Here is a 15,957-nt window from a genome sequence, read left to right as displayed (position 1 = left end):
TTCCCTTCCACAATTTCTTTTTTCTAAAAATATTTTACTTATTTTTGAGAAAGAAAGTGTGAGTGGGGGAGGTGTACACAGAGAGGGAATAGAGGACCTTAAGTGGGCTCTGTGCTGACAGCAGTGAGCCCTATGCAGGGCTCAAACTCATGAAGCATGAGATCATGACCTGAGCCAAAGTCAGACACTCAACCAACTGACTGAGCCACTCAGGCACCCCTTCTTCCCTCCCACAATTTCAACTTTATTTTTCTTCTACTATCTAAAGCAAATATCAATACACCCTTTTCTGATTAAGTAGGAAAGGAAACCATGTAAGTTTTTTATGACCTTGTTTGCTTGATAAATATTGATTTTATCATCTTTGGCTGGAAGGGATTTTATTTCTTTCTGAGATTCCAATTTCTTTTCTATCCTCCTTTTATCCACTGAACATTATTAAATTTGTAGAATTCAAATAGATGAAATAGTAACATATAATCTCTTTCTGTGTTCTACATCCATCCTTTCCCTTCTGCTGGATGTTTGCTTATTTGCTTTCTTCAAATATACACAACGCACCATTTCACACTTTTATTGAGACTCAGTCAAACTTCTCCATAAACGTGTGTGTTATCTTTAATTTTTTATAAGAGCAGCATGATACTTTGTTCAGAGTAAAATTTTAGAAATCAGATTTACTTACCCATTGAGCCCTTATTTTCACCCACATTCTTCCTCTGACTTGTAATAACGGAAACTGAAAATTACCCAGTAAAATTCTGAGGTGGCATGTATATAAACCTAGCAAAATAAACCAAATAAGAAACAAACCAAAGATCATGATTTTTCTACGCTAGACCCTAGGGATAATTCTGGAGTCAAAGCAGACCCCTATTAAGATATTTAACATACAACTCACCTTCATATTTCTCTTAACTTTGTCCACATCTATGTCAATAGTCCTTTTATTAAGTTTCCTGAAGGTGCTAACAGAAGGAATGAAAAATCCAGAAATGTAGACTGATTGGTAACATCTGGTATGGAGCCTGTCTCCCAGTTTTGCTCAGCCCTGGCCTTTCTCTCCACCTCACTGGCAAAATAACTTTCCAGCCACTTCTGTCCTCTTAACATCAAGCAAGGGTTTCAGATGTGAACCCAAATAGGAACTAAAAGTTAAGAATATGAGGGGTGTCTTTGTGGTTCAATTGGTTGAGTGTCTGGCTCCAGTCATGATCCCAGGGTGGTTGGATGAAGCCCTGCAATGGGCTCTGCACTGGGTGTGGAGCCTGCTTAAGATTCATTCTCTCTCTCTCTCTCTCTCTCTCTCTCTCTCTCTCTCTCCTGCTCCTCCTCCTCCTCCTCCCTCCTTCCCCTCCTCCTCTTCCTCTCATGCTCTCTCTAAAAAAAAAAAGAAAGAAAAAAGAGAACAAATTCTTTGGGAAAAAACCCAGTCTAAATTAATTTGGAATTAATCTTTAAACCACAGTCTAGCTTAGCATCCCTTGACCAACAGCTACTGAAGATAAGAGACCTTATTCTTTGAAACTGAGATCTTTTTATTTGACTGTAACAGCTATCTTCCTTTCTTGAAGCACCTTTGACTTTTTCTTTTTTTTTTAAATTTATTTATCTATTTTAAGAGAGAAAGTGTGAGTGGGGGAGGGGCAGAGAAAGAGGGAGAGAGATAGAATCCCAAACAGGCTCTGCAAGGTCAGTGTGGAGTGAACCCATGAACTGCGAGATCATGACCTGAGCCGAAGTCGGACGTTTAACTGACTAGTCACCCAGGCGCCCCTGACTTTTCCTATTTAAGTTTTTCTTCTTTGAAAAGAAAGGGCAAATAATCTCATAGAAGCTATAAAGACATGAACAGGTATTTCACTGAGCAAAAGGCATACACAGAGGAAAAATTGTGAAAAAGTGGTTAGCTGCATTAGTGAGCAAGGCAATGCAAATCAATAGCAGAATGACAGGCAATTTTGCACCCATTTTGTTGGTAAAAGTAAGAAATCTGATAATACTAAGGGTTGGAGAAGATCCAGATTATTGTGATCTTTTAGACATTGCTAGATGGAGTATTGATTACTACAATCACTTTGGAAAACAGCTGGCAATATTATGATAGGGAAAGATAGGATAAAATAAGGCAGAGAGGGAAAGGTTAGGAGCTGAGTTCCCTGGGTAGGGAAAAAAACATGTTTTAAAACAATACTGGGAACATCTGACCACGAGCAATCTCCCTCAAGCATAAGGTTCCTCTTAAGAATGTAACAGACACTGAAAGGGCGGGCCTACACCGGCAGACTCCATCTTGTTCTGTGTCCTTCACCTAGACCACGCCTCCTCCCCTTGAGTAACCTCCCGCCCACCCGTTCAAACTTCCTGATCAAAACACGCCCAGCGACCTGCGTAACAGAACTCCGACCCTTCCCCAGCCAATCGGCTGAGGCCACAGCCATTACCTCACCAACTGCCCCTAGGCCCCAATAAAACTTTTGTGCTTTTGAAACTCGCGCTCTCTCCCTGGTATCTCACCGCTGCGTCGGTGCAGGTAGGGGATTGAGCTCGAGCTAGCTTGAATAAAGGCTCTTTTGCTTTTGCATCAGACTCGGCTCCCCAGTCGTCTTTGGGGATCACGAATTCTGGACTAACAGTCCATATAATGAGATGAAGCCTGCATCAGCGCAGCGTCCTGAGTAACCTCAGTGAAACACCATCTCTACCAATCCATATTGAACATTTGGTGTGAAAGAGAAATAAACTTTTATCGTAACGAGCTACTGAGATTTGGGCATTGTTTGTTGCTAAGTTATTCAACCTGATACAGATGGCTTCAGTTCAATCTATAGTGCTTTACATCTAGCTGGATAACTTCACATCTAAGCTGGATAGCCTGTATTTAAAATTTTTTTTATACGTTTGTATATTTTTGATAGAGAGAGACAGAGCACAAGTGGGGGAGGGGCAGAGAGAAGGAGACACAGAATCCGAAGCAGGCTCCAGACTCCGAGCTGTCAGCACAGAGCTCGACACGGGGCTCAGACTCACAAACCGCGAGATCATGACCTGAGCCGAAGTCAGACGCTTAACTGACTGAGCCACCCAGGTGCACCTGGAAAGCCGGTATTTTAAATGCCGGAAATAGTTTATAATATGTATTGATAAATAAATAGAGTGCATGAAAATATACATTTCCCCAATCTGGAGATTAGACAAAGTTAAATCAGCCAGAGTAAGAAAGAGTCAGAGGAGGGTACAGAATTGTTAGATGGTGTGACTCTCTCAGTTGGGGTCTGAAATTTCCCATTACTTCTGAGGGAAGAGTGTGTGTGTGTGTGTGTGTGTGTGTGTGCGCCTGTGTTAAAGAATGGTTTAAAAAAACTTAAAAAAGCTATTCTCAAAAAGAAATGGCAGCACAGAAGATCGGGACTCAGACAATCACACCCAGAATGCTTCTCGTGAAGTTGTTGCAAAAATGAATAAAGTTTTATACCATAAGATGGCCGACGGGGCTAAAACAAGCTCTGGTCTCTAGCTTGGAGGGGGTTCTTCTTGCCCTGTTTGCCATGCGTGCGAAAACCCCCACAGATGTGGAAGCTGACAACTATAAATTACCCTTCCCACTTGAATTCGGTGCTCAGATCTTTGGAGAAACAGTCTCCTCTGAGCCCACCGGTGTTAAATAAATCTCCGATCCACCAAGATCTCCGAGTGCTGCTTGGTTTTTCCGCCAGTGTTCCAGCCTGGTGTCAACAAAATAGTATCTGCAAGTTTCCCTAGCTTTGTCCTATCTCCCAATAAGGCGGTGCATCAGGGCTGAGAGATGGTGAAGGTCTGTAAAGGGCCTCGTGCCTGAGAGAAACAGGACACTCAGCAGGTGGATGGACTTACAGAGCCCGGACATGATGGCAGAACTGGGAGTCAGGTGCCAGTATAGATAGCTGCCAGTGACCAAAGGTGAGTCAAGTGCCTTCCAGAAGACATCTGCATGAAGATCGGCTGACAATACAGTTTCCAGAGTTTTCTAAAATGCCATTATTTTACATGAGCCCTTGAACGTATGTGCCACCCTAAGAGAAAGAGGGATATGCAAAAATCCTTAACCATCTGAGTTTAAAATTGATTTGGCTAAGACAATTCTATAATGGTGATGGCTGAATTCAATTTTTTGCCTTCATGTTGAATTGGGACTCAAAATGAAGGCCAAACATTTACAAAGTTAAAAGAACCATTGTTTGCTTATGTGCATTTTGTGATGAATCTGGCACTGCCTCAAAGAGCTGGTTGGGCATCGCTAGTCAATTAAACATCCTGAGAGGGAGAACACCGGGGAATGGATTAGACTTGGACAGAAGAGCAATCAGGAGTTCAGTTTCTCGACATGGTAAAAGTGAAATGCAGACTAAACCTCAAAGTTGAGAAAACTGGGTATCAGCAGAGAGGTTTAGGGTAGACATGTACATTTGGGGGTTTTTAGATAGGAGGATTTAAAGTTAGGGACCTGGGAATTAGATTAAATAAAGAGTAAACACAGAGAAAAGAACACATCTACAGATGTGAACTTGGAGTCATTCCAACATTTACAGATTAAGAGGATGTTATTCCAACAAAGGAGATAGAAACGGAAGCAAATAAGCAGTGGCGGGCACCTGGGCAGCTCAGTCGGTTAAGTGCTGGACTTTGGCTCAGGTCATGATCTCAACAGTTCATGAGTTTGAGCTCTACAGTCAGCAGAGCCTGCTTCAGATCCACTGTCTCCTTCTCTGTCTCTCCACTGCTCGCTCACTCTCTCCCTCAAAAATAAACAAACATTAAAAAAACACACACACAGTAGAATAAGAGGATTGTGTGGTGTCCTGGATGCCAAATAAAGTCTCAAGAAGAATGTGATCAACCATGTCAAATACTAAGAGGGAGGATAGGGATTGAATAAAGGCCATTCATTTGGCAATGTGGGTATAATAGATAACCTTGTAAATGCAGGTTTTGCAAGTGTTGGAAATGAGAGCATTGTGCAATCCTCCAGATCTGGGAGAGTCTATTCTTACATGATTTTTCCAGCAAAGTTTTATTGACTTGGCATGGAGAAGCTCCTTGATAAGGAAGTTATTCACTCAAATATGTCTAGAAAACACTGCATTCTACACCTCACATTGGAAGTCAAAAAGAAAAGACATAAGAAAAAAAAGACATCTGTTTATTTCACCTAGAAATTCTTTCTTGATCTTTTAAAAAATTATTTTATTTTTGAGAGAGAGCGTGAGTGAGCAAGGGGCAGAGAGGGAGGGAGAGAGACAGAATCCCACACAGGCTCCTCACTGTCAGCACCCCTCACCTAGAAATTCTTAAACTTATGTCCTATAACATATCCACACATGCATGTGTGTGTGTGTGTGTGTGTGTGTGTGTGTGTGTGTGTAAGGGCCCACAATCTCTTACTCGAAACCCTTTAGGTCAGATGTAATTTGAAAACCAAAATATTTCAGATTTCAAAAAGATAATGAAGTGGATAGTGCATACTTTATGTAATTCTATCAGCAGGAAATCAAACACATGAACCTTTTTATGATTTTTTAATAAAAAGTTTCACCCCAGGGGTGCCTGGGTGGCTCAGTCAGTTAAGTGTCTGACTTCTGCTCAGGTTATGATTTAATGGTTCACGAATTAGAGCCCTGCATCAGGCCTTCTGCTGAATGCACAGAGCCCCCTTTGAATCTTCTCTCTCTCTCTGCCCCTACCCCACCTAAAGAATTGTGTGCCAAAATTTCTAAGAAAAACATTTCAGTTTCAGAAGTTTTTGGGTTTCAGAGGTGGGCCTATGTTAGAATTCAGTGGAGGGGCACCTGGGTGGCTCAGGAGGTTGGGTGTCCCACTTTGGCTCAAGTCGTTATCTCACAGTTATTGAGTTTGAGGCCCGCTGCTTAGGATCCTCTGTACCCCCTCTCTCTCTCTGCACCTCCCTCACTTGTGCGCTCTAAAATAAATAAACATAAAAAAAAAGAAAATTTCAGGGGTGCCTTGGTGGCTCAGTCAGTTAAGTCTTTGACTTCGGTTCAGGTCATGATTTCATGGTCTGTAAGTTTGAGCCCCGTGTCAGGCTTTGTGCTGACAGCTCAAAGCCTGGAGCCTGCTTCGGATTCTGTGTCTCCCTCTGCCCTTCCCCCGCTTGCACTCTGTCTCTCTCGCAAAAATAAAATAAACATTAAAAAAAAAATTCAGTTAAAAGGAAAAGAGAATTCAGTGGAAAGGTTTCCTAGAATAAAGTTTGTGCAGGGTTGACATATGACCTTGAGGTGAGGGTCAAGAACTAGTAGCAACCTTTGGGGTAAAATATGTACATGGGCATTCACTAAGTACAGTTTAATTGTGGCCGATGAGATTGCACTCAAGCAATTATATGGATTCATCTCGTGAGAAAATAACAGCTATATGCTTTACAATTTCAAAATGTTGTATGATTGTAAAGATGATGACATAAAAATGATATCAAACAGTGTTTTTGTGTTTTAAAAATGAAAGCAAAATTAATTAAAAACATTACTAGACAATTTTGAAAAGGAAGATGAGGGGAGCAGATGGAGAGAAAGAGGGGCTCCTGAAACCCTCATTAAAATTAATAAAACTAATAAACAATGATCAACCCCCCCCCCAAAAAAAACAAAAACAAAAAAACAGTGATCAAATACCTATTTCTTAGAATTGTGCCTTTAGTGTTATGGGAGATAGCTTCCCTGTCCCTCTCCACTCCTCAAAAAACAAAACAAACAAACAAAAACCACCCAAAGCTGCTATGGCTCCTCTGGAGATTGCAGCTAATGGAATATTCATCTTATAAAGGGAGCAAACTCGAGCTGTACAGAGCCTACGGTTAGAGAAAACCTGGTTGTAGCAAAGCCAATGCCAATCTGCTTATGTAGGTCATAAGGCTTTCAGGCTATTCATTCTGTTCAAGTACATGGGTCATAAAGAAGAGCTAAAATATCCCATTCTTGTACTTGTAATCTGTTTTTGCAGCTTCTATAAACAATTTTCCACCCAACAGCAATGAGTTGTCTTTACTCTTCAGTGAGATTCAACAGATGCAGGCAGGATGTCTAATTTACTAACCGAAGCTTAACGGAGGGAAATTCCACAGGAATCTGTGATGAATCTGGAAATAGGAGTTAAAATAACTTAGTCCCACTTAGTTTACAGGGGGTCCCTGGGAATGGCAGAGAGAACGATGGGATTGGAAGGGGAGAAATGAGGGCCTCTAGTTCCAAAATGAAATACTTTTCTATACGCATAAAATAAAGGAAAATGGGGGCCTACACGTAAGAAAACACGAGCCAGAGAGGTTGTGTGACTGAGGAACTGAAACATGGAATGACAGAATGCCGTCCCTTCCTTTTCCCCTTGAGCTCATCAGGTTGCCTGTTGTGGTCACACAACCTTCAGATACTTTCCACACATAATCATTCTGCCTGATTTGGTGCCTCCTCGTGACCACAGTCTAAATAGTTTGTGGAAAGTTCCATAGGTATAGTGAGAGGTTCAGGAAAACTGCAAGAGGCTTCAGGGTGAGTCATTCGGAAGGCGGGATTATGAGTGGTTACAGAAAGTCTATGTATGATTGAGCCTCCACTTGACGACAGTGCACTCATTGAGAAGAAATAACCTGATGTCAACACCTTCCTCAAAGGAAGAAGGTGTGGAGATATCATACTAAAAAGCAAACAATGTCAAACACCTGTGAGAAATGTTTTCACCAACAATATGCTGTACGGGGGGAATTACACATTTTAATGTGATGAATGGAATTGTATCTGGAGGTGGGTATTGACTGATGAGTGAAAGCCTCTGAAAGGACATTTGTATGGGTCCCTTTGTCACCGGTCTGTATTGTTCTCTCCTATCTCTCAGGATGCAGCACGTTTTAGTCATCTTTCGAAGACGTGGCAGCCTCATGAAAACAATCTATTGCACCGTGTGAATTACATTTTGTCTTTCCTGGAGGATATCAGAAAAGGAATATATCTAAGAACCATTCTACAAGACATGCTCACTACATAAATTAAGTTTGATAAAGTAATGAGCAGCTTGAGGGAAGAATAACACATTTGTCAGCTTTCTTGATTCCCCAGAATGCCAATGGCATCCAGAATTCGCGCTGAGCAGGAAGATGAGGGGAAGGTGGGGAGGAAGAAAGAGACGGCTACTCTCTTGAGACCTGAGTCTCAAGTCTCTGAAGTCTCTGAAACCCTCATGAGAGAGAAGAGACCTTTGGCCTGGCAAGACTTCTCCCTAAATGTTTTTGTTTTTAGTTTATTCATTTATTTTGAGAGTAAAAAGAGAGAGAGAGAGAGAGAGAGAGAGAGAGAGAGAGAGAGAGAATCCCAAGCAGGCTCCTCACTTTCGGAGCAGAGCCAGATGTGGGGTCCAATCCCACAAGGGTGAGATCATGACCTGAGTGGAAATCAAGTGTCAGGTCCTTAAGTGACTGAACCACCCAGGCGCCCCTCCCTAACTGATCCTTAACACCATTCCAGGGGACCACCTTCAAGACTATATTTTCTGGGGTTATACTAGAAATCCCCTATCATTCGTTGTTGGGTTGCTTGAGAGTCCAGAAGTTTAAACAGAGAGGCTAGATCAAAACCCTGTCAGACCACAACTACTGACAGCTTGTTTCCCCAACTAATTTATGAAGAGTTGAGTGGTGGTGTAGGAAGAGCACAGCCCATGGAGCAGGAAGTGTGATATGAGGATGTGGTTCACTGTGCACTGGACCTGGTTAATGTGGACTAACTCCCAGCCCTTGCCGAGACTCAGCTTTCTTGTTTATGAAATGACAGTATTTCTCATACCTACCTCCCAGAATTATTGTGAGATACGCATGAGAAAGTGTGAGAGAGCCACTTGTTCAGGGTAAAGCAACAAACACTCATCAGAATTTATTTTGCTATAGGGGTGCCTGGGTGGCTCAGTCGGTTAAGCATCTGACTCTTGATTTCCGCTCAGGTCATAATCTCATGTTTGTAGATCAAGTCCCATGTTGGGGTTCTGCACGGACAGTATGGAGCCTGCTAAGGCTTCTCTCTCTCTCTCTGCCTCTCTCCCACACGCATGTGCACACACACACTCTCTCTCTAAAGAAATAAACATTGGGGCGCCTGGGTGGCTCAGTCGGTTGAGCGTCCGACTTCGGCTCAGGTCATGATCTCACGGTCCGTGAGTTTGAGCCCCGCGTTGGGCTCTGTGCTGACAGCTCAGAGCCTGGAGCCTGCTTCAGATTCTGTGTCTCCCTCTCTCTCTGACCCTCCCCCGTTCATTTTCTGTCTCTCTCTGTCTCAAAAATAAACATTAAAAAAATACACATTTAAAAGTTTGTTTTAAAAAAATAAAAAATAAAAAATAAAATTTGCTATAAAGCAGAACAAAGATCTGACCAGGATACAGACAAAATGTCCCCAGAAGAAATCAAAGAATTTAATTTAGATATTACTAGTGCTTCTTTTATCATTTTTATATCACAGTCTCTCCTCTACTTAATGACAAATTGATGAATTTCTTTGTGTACTATATTCATTCTCTTTGCTGATCTTTAATTCACATTCTTCTATGTTTTTCCTTCACCCTTGGGGAAATGGTACCCTAACTTCTGTCACTCACTGTCATCTGACATCTGAGTGACTTTCTTTGATCCTTGATTTTCTAATACTATCAGTACAATGTAACTGATACACAGGATCTTGAGAAAGTCTATTAGTCATGATGATAAGGGCTTACTTTTCTAGGCCCAGCCCTGTGCTGATATTGCTTCTACTTACATCACAGAACTTAATTACATTTGTCATATGTTTACGCGCTCATATTTATACATCCTTGGCCAAGCTCTGAACTTGTGGAGGCTCAATGGTCTTATTCCTTTTTTTTTTTTCCAGCTGGAATATTTTTTATTTTTTTGAAAAAATATGAGATCTTTCAAGGGACTGTATTTTCCTGTTTGCCTTGGCTATTGGGAAGCTCACAGGCAAAATGAAAGCCCAACTTTGCTTACTCTAAAGGCTGAAACAGTATGTATTTCCGTGCATACACTTTCCCACACCTTACTATTCCACCTTCATCTTGTACAGATTTCTTTACTTTCATTTTGTTTTATGGTCATATATTCTTGTCAATCTGTTACAGATTCTTTCGCCTTGCTTGGGAGATGGTTCTTTGGGTTCTATCTTATTTTTTTGTCCCTCTCTTAGAATGGTCTCCTAAATGTATGATGAGTTCACTCTCTGAATCGGAGTCCAGGCCCAAATGTACTGTTGGGGATCCATCTCATCTTTTCCCTCCAGTTTATCCTTTATGGGATAAGGCAAGGGTTTCATTGTTTTTTTGTTATTTTTTATTTTAGAGACAGAGCAAGTGAGCAGGGGAGAGGGGCAGAGAGAACGAGCGAGAGCAAGCATCTTAAGCAGGCTCCACACTCAGTGTGGAGCCCAACACGGGGCTCAATCCCACAACCCTGGGATCATGACCTGAGCTGAAATCAAGAGTTGGTCACTCTACCAAATGAGTCACCGGGGGACTCCAGAGGCTTTCACTTTTTCTGAAAAGTCCTTCTCAGGCTGGGGACTTCCCTTTTTTTTGAGCCTGGATCTGCTTCCTCACTGGTTGGTCAGGTGCTTTTTAGCTCTTCCTAAGTCTCCACTGGGTTTGCCGGTTGGAGGTTTATTTGACAGCAGATGGCTCTTTGCCCATCCGACTACCCTCTTTGTCTTCTGCATCTTCTGGCTCATTCTTGGACTTCTGCTCATTGTCACTATTACACTATTGCTACTATCTGACCTCTCAGAATCTTCTGAATCACTGTGCTATATAGCCATGTAAACATCTGAGATTTCATTTATGTCCAGTTGTGTGAGATGACAGGAACAGGTGCCACCTGCTGTTGGACCGACTCACTCAGCTCCTCTAGGTCTATCTCAGCATTGCTTCAAACCAAGTTAAGATTCAGGATGCTTTCTGTGGTGGACTTTTTATCTGTTTTTGTTGTGAGTGGCATTGATGCTTTAGGAGAGACAGTTTTGGACTGCCAGGTAAACTCTCTGGCTTGTGTCATGTTTGCCCAGGCTGGTGAAGCTGTGCTCTTGTCCAGGAAGTTCATGGACTCCTCACTGGCGATGAAGTGGCTTGATGTGGCCTTCTTCTCAGCATCTTGCTCCATGTCAGAGCCTGTGTGCACAGAAGAGTTTGTACTCATTGGGGAGTGTGTCATTTCTGACAAGGAGATCCTGCGGCCCGTGCCCCTGCTGAGCATGGGTTTGCTCCTCAGGATCTTGGAGGGCACTGTCATGTCAAAGTTGAGCTTGACCTTCTCCTGCTTGTCTATCTTGGTGGTGCTGGTGCCAGGGTTGTTAGTGTCGAGCAGCATTTGGTTGGCTCTTGGGCCTGTAGGGTTTACATAAGGAAAAGTAATTAAAATCCCTAAAATTCCTGAAGATGTTCTCTGTGTACACTTCCATCTCTTGCATTTCACTGTTGAAGATGTTTTCTAAAAAAAGATTTTGGGGTGTCTGTGTGGCTCAGATGGTTAAGTGTGAGACTCTTGATCTTGGCTCAAGCAATGGTCTCCCTGTTCATGAGATCAAGCCCTATTGGGCTCTGTTCTGATAGCACAGAGCCTGCTTGGGATTCTGTCTCTCTGCCCCTGTCCACTTGTGTGTGTCCTCTCTCTCGCTCTCTCTCAAAATAAATAAACTTTATACAAAAAATAAAAAGATTTTATTTTTAAGTAATCTGTACACCGAATGAGGGGCTCAAATTTATAACCCCAAGATCAAGAGTTGTTTGCTGTATCGACTGAGCCAGCCAGGTACCTCTGAAGATGCATTTTGTCTTTTTCACAGAAACAGGAATTTACTTAGACATGAGGTGGCAATTATTTGTTGGAACCCAGGCCCTGTCATGTTGTCCAAAGAAATGAGCATCAACCTATCCATCTCTCTCCCTCAGAGCTTTTGCAGGCCAGAATGGAACCCCTTCAGTTTTGCCCAGACCAAAAGATGTGGATTGCTACGAGGCTCATAAAACCAGTTATCTCATCTTTTTCAAGCAGCTAGATACCTACGGGACATACTTTGATTTCATTCATGACATACTCACAGATTTTGATGAGTACTTTTGCTATCTGCATCAGTTTGTGACTTCCTCCATTATAAATGATGCAATTGTGCAAAATCCACTTTGCCTTGGCCAGGAAAGCTGCTGTGCGGCCATACATTTTGTTTTTAGCATTCTTCGCCAATGTACAAAGGTCCATAGGATGGAAAATGCTTTTCACATAGTCAAGATGCTATTCCAAGGGAACAGGCTTCTGGAATGCATCTGTCCTTGGCTGTCTCATTTTCTGAATGGCAAACGTGAGCAGGTAGGGTGAATGTTGGATGGAGAGCATTGTCATGGCTTCACCCTGAGTCTCAATGTATTCTACTACTGTAATCTTCTCTCACACTCAGAAATTCTGCACAAAGTCTGTCCCCCTTGTCCTGATGTCAGTCTCAGACACTTGGCATGATAAGCCTGGGGACAGAGCTCACAGCAAAGGACTTGGCCTTCCTGCTGACAAACCCAGCAGCAGAAATCATTGTGTCCATCCTGTGGTACAACATCAACAGGGTCTGTGGTGAGTGGCTGCTTCATATACTAAAATGGACCATCTCTTAGTTCTGACTGTTCCTTACTGTTATTGTTCAGTTAGCCAGGTTTCTTTCTTTCTTTTTTTTTTTAATGTTTATTTTGGTGGGGGGAAAGAAGGAGAGAGAAAAGGAGAGAGAATCCCAAGCAGGTTCCATGTTGTCAGTGTAGAGCCTGATGTAGGGCTCTATCCCACTAACTGTGAGATCATGACCTGAGCCGAAATCAAGAGTTGGACACTTAACTGACTGAGCCACCCAGGCATTCCTGTCTTTTTTATAGTTTATTTAAGAGAGAGAGAGAGAGACAGAGTGGGAGGGGCAGGGAGAGAGGGAAAGAGAATCCAAAGCAGGCTCCATACTGTCAGCACAGAGCCTGATGTGGGGTTAGAACCATGAGATCATGACTTGAGCCTAAGTCAGAGGTTCAGCCAACTGAGCTACCCAGGCGCCCCTCCTCTTTTTCTTTTCTTTGGGACTTGTTGATGTGTCTTCTGGCTAGTGGCCATTGGAAGAATGTGGAAGGCTGGGGAACTTTCTTTTCTGGGCTCTTCTCTTGGTGGAGCCAGGATTTTTGGAGCAAGTAGAGATATCCATGCCCTCTACCACCTCCTGTTCTGCTTTTATTTCCTCTTCGGCTGGGACAAAGCAGGCAGAGTTATCAGTAGCTAAGCTATTTATGCAGGATTCTTAAAATGGCGTCTGGCAACACTGCCTCATTCCTGTATTAGAGAAATTATATTTTTGTTCACCCCCAACAGAGCCCTGAAAATTTACAATGGGTTTGGCAAAATCTGCTTTCAGAGGCCAAAAGAACAGCATCGTAATGGATAAGCTAATTTACTGTTACAGGTATGAGAGTTGGCCTCAGAACTTCTCTAGTGCTGAGTGGGGAGTTTCAAGGTGAATGCTTTTTAGCTCAAGGGGAGAAAGGAGGGCATGGTGTCCAAGGCTGTGCCAGGGTAAGGACGGGTGGTTGGCTCCCCACCGGATGGTAGGTAGGTAATTCTGACGAAGAGGGAGAGCCTGGCAGGGAGGCCAGCTACAGTGTCTTATTCTTTTTATATCCTTCCTTATACTAGCTCAGCCTTCTGAACAAAGAATGCACCTAGAAATTTCCTGGAGAAATGGCCTTGAGACTAGATAGACCAAGAAGGTATCAGAGCTTGGAGGTCACCTTGGCAAAAGAAGTGAAGGAATCCAGGGTTCCACAGGGAAGGCTGCAGAGAGCCATCAGGATGTCAGACGGGATGCTGGACCTTCTCAGTGCATCCTGTCACAAGGAGGGGCAGGATGAGAGTATGTCTCGTTACTGGCAATGCTAATCTTGATCCCTCCATTAAGGTGGTGTCTGTCAGGTCTCTTTACTGTGAAGTTACCATTTTCCCCTTTTTACTAATATGTATCTTGTGTGGAGGTACTTTGAGACTAGGCAAATATCGTGTTTACTGTCATACTTTGTCCTATTAATTTTAACATCCAATAAGGATTATCTGGGGTTGACCAAGAAGTGGATATTTTCTACTTTCATCATTCCTGAGCCAATTATTAATTAGAATTCTACTCTGAGAAAGAGCTGTCCCCTCCTCACTCTTCAGCTTATGGTTTGGTTTCAAAGAAGATGAAACCTCAGAATTCATCAAACATGTTAGGACAATTTATGAAAATACTGTATCAAATGCTTTCTCATAATTCACTCTGATTTCCATACATATGGCAGTGTGTGTGGCAGGGGGTGGTATATATGTGGACCTTGCACATATAGGTCCATTTGAAGTCATGACTGACAAAGAATAAATTGTCACAGGTTTGGCAGATCCAAGGGGAAGTACAAGCCAGCAATGCAGGCCTTCTGTTGGGTCACATCATATAACATAATGGGAGACACAAGTCCAGCATAGTATATCCCAACACAGTCAGCAAGCAAAATTGAAAGAAAAAAAAACAAGAGCACTTTAGAAAAAAATAAATTGTTGGGCCTCAGAAAACTGTTAGTTGAATTCATTTTTTATTTCATCTCTAAAGTAATGAATGACAATTAATTTAAGCTTTTCTTCTCAAAGTACCCCTATTCTGAAAGTGTGAATTCTTTTCACAGAATCACACTCTAATTGTCTAGGACAGAGTCTTAAATGACCTCCATATTTCAGATGAGCTATCTTTGCTTCATTGAAAAGAGTGGCATCATGGGACCTGGTCTACACCTTTGATAGTTAAGAAACAAAAATACACACTTATGGTACAAATTGCCTTAGTGTAAAGCCTGAGAGAATATGGGATCTGAGCCAGAGAACTTTCTCACATTTCTGCCGCAAAAGGGTAACAAAATCACATGAAAATCTTTCCCTGGCCAAGATCACACAGTACATTAAAAGATTTTGCTACCCTGCAATTTTCCCAAAGGCACTAGTCCTTCTCAAAATATTTATTCGAAGTGCTTTGAACTTTCTCTAACAGGTGAACACACAGCAGCAGAAATTGTGGATTGGCTACTCAGAAGCCATTTACAACCCCTTCTCCCTTGCCTTCCTTTACTAAAGAAACTGGAAAGCTAAATTAGCCGCTGGTTTGCTTCTCTTTCAGCCAGTGGCCAGAGGAGAGGCAATTCTGGATATCAATGAGATGTATATAAAGTCTTCAAAAGAAGAGAGCAAGGGAAAAGGTTTGGGAGTAAAAAGATTTTGGTTCTTCTTCCTGCTTCATGGCTGAAATATGAGCAAAGGATCATGGAGTAGGAACACAGAATGAGACATGATTCCTTGAAGACACCCTATTACACAAGCTACCTCCTGACAGGTTAGCTGATAAAGATATGCCCCAGTGCATTTCAAGCACTGTTTCTGGGATTTCTTTTAAGATATCTCCTCACATAAGAAAGGTGTTTTGGGGGGGGGCACCTGGGTGGCTCAGTTAGTTGAGCATCCGACTTCGGCTCAGGTCATGATCTCACAGTTCGTGAGTTCAAGCCCCACATCAGGCTCTCTGCTGTCAGTGCAGAGTCCACTTCAGATCCTCTGTCCCTGTGCCTCTCTCTCTCTCACTCTCTCTCTCTCTCTCTCTCTGCACCTCCCCTGCTTGTGCTCTTTCAAAGAAAGGTGTTTTGGGGAGGCTAAATTAAAAAAAAAAATTTGAACAACTTAATTACTGATACAACTAATGTTCAAATTTCATCAGCATAGAGGATTCAAACCCAGATTGCTTTGGGCAAATATTTTTGTATATATTACTTCACAAACAAATATCTATTCCATATACAAGGAATAAAAGCAGTCACAGAAAATAAAGGACTGACTGGGGCTAACCCAGT

The 15,957-nt window shown here is 42.3% G+C and overlaps 1 pseudogene; it reads right to left on the bottom strand.

The window, feature by feature from the left end:
* Positions 1 to 10,109: 10,109 nt before the first annotated feature.
* Positions 10,110 to 11,490, bottom strand: LOC131502045 (MYND-type zinc finger-containing chromatin reader ZMYND8-like; annotated as a pseudogene).
* Positions 11,491 to 15,957: the final 4,467 nt, after the last annotated feature.

The sequence above is a fragment of the Neofelis nebulosa genome, chromosome X (assembly GCF_028018385.1).
Source record: "Neofelis nebulosa isolate mNeoNeb1 chromosome X, mNeoNeb1.pri, whole genome shotgun sequence".
NCBI lineage: Eukaryota > Metazoa > Chordata > Mammalia > Carnivora > Felidae > Neofelis > Neofelis nebulosa.
This window is presented reverse-complemented; position numbering and strand designations above follow the sequence as displayed.